This window comes from Pseudopipra pipra, chromosome 9 (genome assembly GCF_036250125.1).
Source record: "Pseudopipra pipra isolate bDixPip1 chromosome 9, bDixPip1.hap1, whole genome shotgun sequence".
NCBI lineage: Eukaryota > Metazoa > Chordata > Aves > Passeriformes > Pipridae > Pseudopipra > Pseudopipra pipra.
In genome coordinates this window covers 9,168,364-9,175,423 of record NC_087557.1, presented here as the reverse complement: position 1 = coordinate 9,175,423, position 7,060 = coordinate 9,168,364, and positions in this window count along the sequence as shown.

Genomic DNA, 7,060 nt, shown 5'->3' with positions numbered 1-7,060 from the left:
TGTTTTCAATTTTTCTTTGTTGTTGGAGTTGCAATGTAAATATGCACTGTATTTTTCTTTGCATATTCCTCATTATGTTCATTTTAAAGTCTTCTCTATGAAGTACCTCCCAGCACCAGAGCATACAAGAATATATTTTCTCTATTCTGAGTCTGACAATGAAAATATTCTCGGTAGTTTATCTACACAAGGGCAGAAATTAGGTAATAGCAAATGAAATTCATTGGCAAACATCTCAGACAACTCCCTGAGCAGGCCACAGCAAAGTGGAATGAGCAAACGATCGGGGGGGGGGGGCAGAGGGGAAGAATTCTCATGTATGAAAAAGGCTAAGAAAAAAATGCCATTTGTCAATACAAATCCTTTCTTCACCCTGATTCTGCTTCCTTCCATGCAAGTCTCTCCTTTTCCCCCTTTACTTAACATGAGAATTAAGAAACTCAGGATTCCTTTAACAACATATTGCTCCTTTTCACTCAGCTCTCGATTTCACCGGGTTCAGTACTATGGCACATGCTTCCAGGAAAGTCTTGCCTTCCTTATTTTTCCTTAATTTGCTCTTAATTCACACAGTCATCACCAACCTGTGCTGTCCTATTTAGAACCCAAGGATGAGTTCATGATTACTACATAGTGGCTGCCAGAAGCAAAAACCAGAAGAGTGCTCGCTAAGAAAAGAAACCTACATTATGTTGTTACGCCATGTTTTCTAAATCATATTTTTTAAACTGCAATATTCTTCGATATCTATTATATCACCATAGCAACTACAAGTACGTACTGTGGCCCACTGTGCAAGGGTCTGTACAGAACAGAAATGGTCCTCGCTGTAAATTCAAAAGAGTTCTAAGAGAGGCATACGGATGCTTGGACGAGAAAGGACGGATTTTTGATACACAAGATAGTTTGTGATACCATTGTATCAGCAGTCTCAAAGCTGGCATATTTATTGTAGATACCACGGTAAAGGAGTGGTTTGGGAAGGATGGAGCCTACAGGCACAAGAATGATTGTTTGAATGTTCTAGCTGGTGTCTGAACACGCGTGTCAGCTTCTCAGAAGGCAGCAGTTGCCACTTCTAGCAGTAAATGGGATTGATGGGATTTAACACTTTCTAAAATTGCTGGGTAATACTGAAAAATTTTGTGTTATTCCTGTTAAAATTTATCAACAGTTGAGGGTTTTTTCAGTTTTACAAAACTTTGTATCATTATGACCAAAAAGAATATCAAAGAATTATTCTACCATACACCCTATAATTTGTACATTAGACATTACATTGACTTTAGGTGTTGAAATTAGGTGTGTTATTTTTGTACTAGAGCACTTGTCATTGCTTTCCTGAATTTAAATTTGACTGTAAAAAATCTGTCATTAAATTTTTAAACATGCTTAGATTATTAAATTTCAAAACAAAACAAGAAGTGAATTAAGTGCTAGGAAAAAAAACCCAAGCATTAACTCAATCTGTCAGTTCAGAATTGTCAAATGCATCACTCTAAGCAGCAGTGGTTTTGCCATTTTCGTTTGCCTTTAATACCTTCTTTGAATAATGTTCAACTACATTTTTTGCTTTGTTTTTCTAAGAGAGCTAAACTCATCTTTTATCTTAAATTTATGGGCACAAATCAAACAAATCTCATTGCTCAGGCATGGTGTAGGCAGAGAGGGGTTCTCAGCATCCCACTGCTAAATTCAGCAAATGACAATACATCACTTTTCTCATGCTGAAATACAATTCATATATTTGTTTCTGTATTTTCTGGTCCAATTCTACTGCAATGGAGAGAGTAACCACACTTTTAGTTTTCTAAAGGTTGCATTTGAATAACCACTTTAACACTTTGTGAATGTTATTTTTAGTATCTGAGTTCTCGAAGGTAGATGAGATTTGAACTGGAGATCAGATCTGTTTTCAAATAAGGTTCTTGAGATGCTCTTGTGTCTGATGAAGCTGACCATTTTAATTTTTTTTTGTGAAGATTAGGGAAGCTAATCACCCCCTTCTAGCAGGTAATCAATTTTTATTTATAAAGTCATTGGTTACATGCAGAATGTGTTGGCATTTTATGTTGTTGGTGGACTGGTTTGGGGTTTTTTTCAAATATGCACACTTCAAGAATTGAAAGCATAAAGTTTTATCTAGATTTTGATTGTTGTCATATTTGAGCAACTGTTCAGCTGTGCCAGTCAGGCTTTTGGAGGAAAACTGGCCACATTCTCCTACAGTTGTTATGTATTTGTCATACTGACTCCAGCTAGAAAAATCATCAAGTTGAAACCACTCTTTTTGGAGCTGTGACCATCCTTTGTAGCACTGTCATTTGCATCAGAATGTCTGGTATTGTTTTCAGATGTGAATATTAATATTTTGAAAGGAACAAGAAAGGCAAAGCAGCCTTTTGTTGAAAGTTATGCCCGTTCCTGAGTGCAGTGAGGAACACACACACTGAGTCACAAAGTAGATCAGATGGGATTTTTATACTTCAGCAGCTTCCACATACCTTCCACCAAGTCATTGTGAATAGATACAGTCCTCACAAACTGGCTTACATTCTTTCAAATCACTAGCTAGCAAAAAGGCATAAATAGACATCTGTGATGAGGAATTAGAGTCCAGGACAGTTTCTACAGTCACCAATTCTTTTTTAAAGTAGCAAATACTGCTAAAAGTCTTTCCAATTCCCTTTCAAATACTCATTCTCCCAATCAATGTCTATAGAAAACAGACAATTCTATAAGCTATTCATTCTTCCAGCACTTAAGGAAGGGTGGTTTTTTTCTAATAAGAAAAAGGATGAATTTTCAAAAGTTGAATAGATGACTTGACACAAGAATAAGATAAAAAGTAATTCTCTCAAACCAGAGGACATTTAAGAACTCTGCAACAAAATGTGCTTCTTGGCAAACTGCTTAAGCATATTTCTATGACAGTGATTTGTCTTTTTTCTTTCCGCTGGCACTCCAAGACATGGATGGTAGATTTCTAGCATTTTTTCAGTGTCTGATTGTTGTGCTCCTTTATTGTCACAGTACACACACACTAAGAAGTGTGAAATACTTGCTTGTACTATTTTGCTTCCATTTCTTAAACTCAAACAGCTTTCCTCTGCAAGATATTCTAATGATCTCTTCTCACACCTATTTTTTGATTGTCTCATCTACTCTACACATCATCCTACCCATCCTGTTTGAAGTCCTACAGGGCAGCAAAACACCCAGGTTTCCAAACACATGACTCTGAATAACAATCTACTAAAAATACAAGTATTTATATTTATTTATATGCAATATTAAGCTGTAATTGACAGGCTGGTTATTCATAGAAATTGATTTCAAATATTGACCAGTGATGGAACATGAAAATTATGGAAGTAGGCTGCATATGGTATAAGGAAAAGAAGGAAGTTAGATGAATTTAAAGAATTGAGTCGTGTGAACAATGGAATGAAAACCACTTAACAGCACATTGAGGAGACATAAACAGGCAGAACTGAAAGGGATATTGACACAATTGAGTATTTTAATTATACATTTTAGTTGTGTGAATGAATAGAAAAAGAGAAATCTCGATTAGTTATGAAAAATTATGCAAGATTTGACTACTACCTAAATGTGCAGATCACAAATAAATGATTATTACTGCATAAGTGACCAACAAAGTTTAATTTTGTTCACACTTATTAAAAAGGAGGAAAGGAACAGCCTGATGAAAACACTAAAGATTTTAGCCACCTATCATATGAACTGAAATCCAAAGAACTGTAAGATCATGTCAGAATAGCTAAAGCTGTAGTTTGCATGGAGGAAAACAGGTGTGAAGATGAAAGAGTGAGAAGATGGTTCTGCACGTCATCTGCACAGAAACAAGTCTTGAAAGACAGATTCTCTGGGTTATGGAAAGGGCTTGGAAAGCACAAAATCAAGGAGGCCAGACAGAATAAGATTTAAAGGAAGGACACCTACCACTTTCAGAAGGGTAGTACCACCGGTCATGAGATTTTGCTTGGATGAAGTAAAGGCTTTGGCAAAGGTTTTCTCAATTATGGTTAAGGCATGAAGCATATGGGAGAAGAACTAGGGTGAAATAGATGAGTTGTCACCATCTTTTCTAAAAAGAACAAACACTTCTTGGTATTCTTCTGCACGAAGTAGTAATCATTCTCACTGTCTATCTCTCAGTTTCCCTAATCCCACAGCATTATATTGGAAGTTTGAGAACCCAAGACTGATTTTTGTTCAATCATATGATTCTGGACTGCATTTATAATGAACACTAAAGGCTGACTCTGAACTTGGCATTATTTTCAATGGGGTGTGACAGATCTGACTGTCTACTTATGTGACAAACTGAGCCCTAAACTTTTACTGCAGATTTTAATTTCTAATACCATTCATGTGCTCGTTTGCAGGTCTAGACCTATAATGCTTTGTTAGCTTGAACAGCTGTGTTTTTACGGCTGGAGTAGATTTGAATGAAAGTTTAAAAGCTTGTGTGTACTTATTGTATATGTCCAATTAATCTTCACTCTGCAAAAATGAGGTTTTTCCCTTCTTTTTGCTACATCACAGTTCTTATGCTTGCTTTGGACTGCAAACCTGGCTCACACTTGAAGTTAACAAGGCTGTGGTACTACCCTAATAATCCCTAACATGTTTAAACAGATGTTTATAGCTGCTGGTGTACTAAAGCTCTTGTTTTAATTCGTGAGGTTACTTGTTAAACCTGAGTATGACACAAGGTTTCTGGTGATAAAGTGTTATTTTTGCTATATTTGATTGATGGTGTATGAATGCCAACACCTGAAGCATCTCAAACTGTTCAAAATAAATGACTAGTGCAGATATGTGGGGTTGAAATCTCATAGCAACACAGCAGAAGATTTTTATCTCAAATTGCAACGAAACATCTAAAAGGAATATAATCTGATCAAGATTCACTATGTAACAAACTATTTTGTGAAAAATTTTGAGGGAGACATATTTAAAAATCCAGTTCTGGATTTATAAAATCCGTATGAACCGGCTTATTCAAAAAGGGCCAACAGAAGAATTTTGTAACTCATTTAATTCATCAGATTGCTCTGCAGATGGCGATAAAATTTATTTTCTTTTTAAAGAGCGTCTCGCCTCATCATAATCAAGGAAATATACTTTCCAACTTAACGAAAAACTTGGCAAGGAGAAAATGCTGCACTGGCACCAAGTAATCCCATACAAAAAGCCTGTCTCCCATCTTACTTGTTTTGCTGTGCCAGAAATATTTTTAATAGACCACAAAGTAGGCCTTTCATATTTTACTGTGAAACATTCACACTCACTTTTAAACACACGTGCTCTCAAGACTCCAGCATATGGCTCAGCCTGGCCTCCACCACATGAAATAGATGTTTCCCTTCCCCACAAAACAGGTCTGTGGGAAGTCAGAGCATCTCCAGGCTTTCCAGACTGGGGCAGAGAAGCAGAGTTGGTTAATTACCCACTCACACCTTGTGTGGGAAATGTCCTGAGAGGAAACCAACAGAACAAACCCTCAGAACTTTCCAATACAGCTGTTGAGTCACTTTTCCACAAAGGAGGGAAAGGGAAGAGCTTTCCTAGGAGACTGGGAAATCAGAGCTATCAGGTTAGGCGTCAGAGAATCCAAGGCAAAGGATGGGAAGATTAAAGGGAAGGAAGACTGCATTTAGCTCCAAGACAAGCACAGAGCCACTAGGACAAAGTACCCTCTTCCCAAAAGCAAGTGGTGGTGGACAGAAAATCTGAGACATTTCCCTGGAGCAGGCTGCAGACAGGAAAAAAGTCTGCATAAATGGCATTATCAGAAAGGTAAGTTTTGTATCTTACTGCACTTCCACATTAAAACTTGACTGCCTTTTCCTGGAAGAAGCCCTGGAGAAAAAAACAGCCACAAGGAATATGCAGATGGCACCCAAGCTTTGAGAGTTTGCTTCTTAACTGTGTTATCAGTGCCGAGTTGTTTGCAAAGGTGTACTTTTCCTTCCTTGCACTTACAAGTTGTTCCTGTGACAGTGAATCCAGGACATTTATCATTCAAATATTGGAGTAAAGCTGCAAGTCTACTCAAGGCGTGTCATCACGTGGAGCCAAAGAGAACTACTACCACTCTTTGTGGAGCTCTCACTTTACAAAAGTGATTTATATACAAACATTTTCACAGTAAAAGTTAATGACAACTACACATGCCTTTGTGAGATTGAGAGTTTGCTACTAAGCTAAGAATCAAAACCTTGGAAGACTCTGAAGCATTTCTGATGACTCTCCAAAGGAATATTTAACTGTGTTAATTCATGTGTTCAGCAGTTCAGCTATATATTTTCCTAATCAGGTGGTTTTTTGGTTTTAAGTGGATAAAAACTCCTTCATTAAATGATAGAAAATATGTTAGAAATAATTTATTAAGTCATTCAAAAATACAGTTACAGGTATGATAAATATTTCCTCACCTCCAAAAGCGGTTAAAAGATATATTAATAACTGTAATATGTACAGCAGAAAAATCTTTATAGTATAAAGTTTTCTAGCTCCAAACCTGCTGCTTGGAGTGAAACTCGAGATAGAATCAAGGCAGATCTCTGGGGATCTAATGGCAGGAGCATATATTGAACTGCTGGGAGCATGAATATGCATAGCTCAATAAGGGCAAATAACAAATAATGCAGCCGAAATGTGTGTATATGTTTGTTCTTTCTTCAAGGTGCAAAACACGTTAACAAATAAATATTTACAGCCCTTTATTAAAGTAGGTTTCATGTTGAATTTTCATATTTAATGTAATTAGATTTGAGGAATCTTGTCAGGTTTCATTACTGCAGCATGGTAGCATCTCCTATATTAATGGCAGTGGGACTAATAGTTACAAAGAGAAAATAAAGGTATATTTTAAATTACATTTACTAAGTTTTATTATGCAAGAGAAAGGAAGGAACCTGAGATTAGCACCATAGATCATATGCTACTTTGACATCTAATTGCTAAATAATTTTATAATGCACAAAATCTTAACTTGAACACCAAGTAATTGTTTACCGGTACCTGG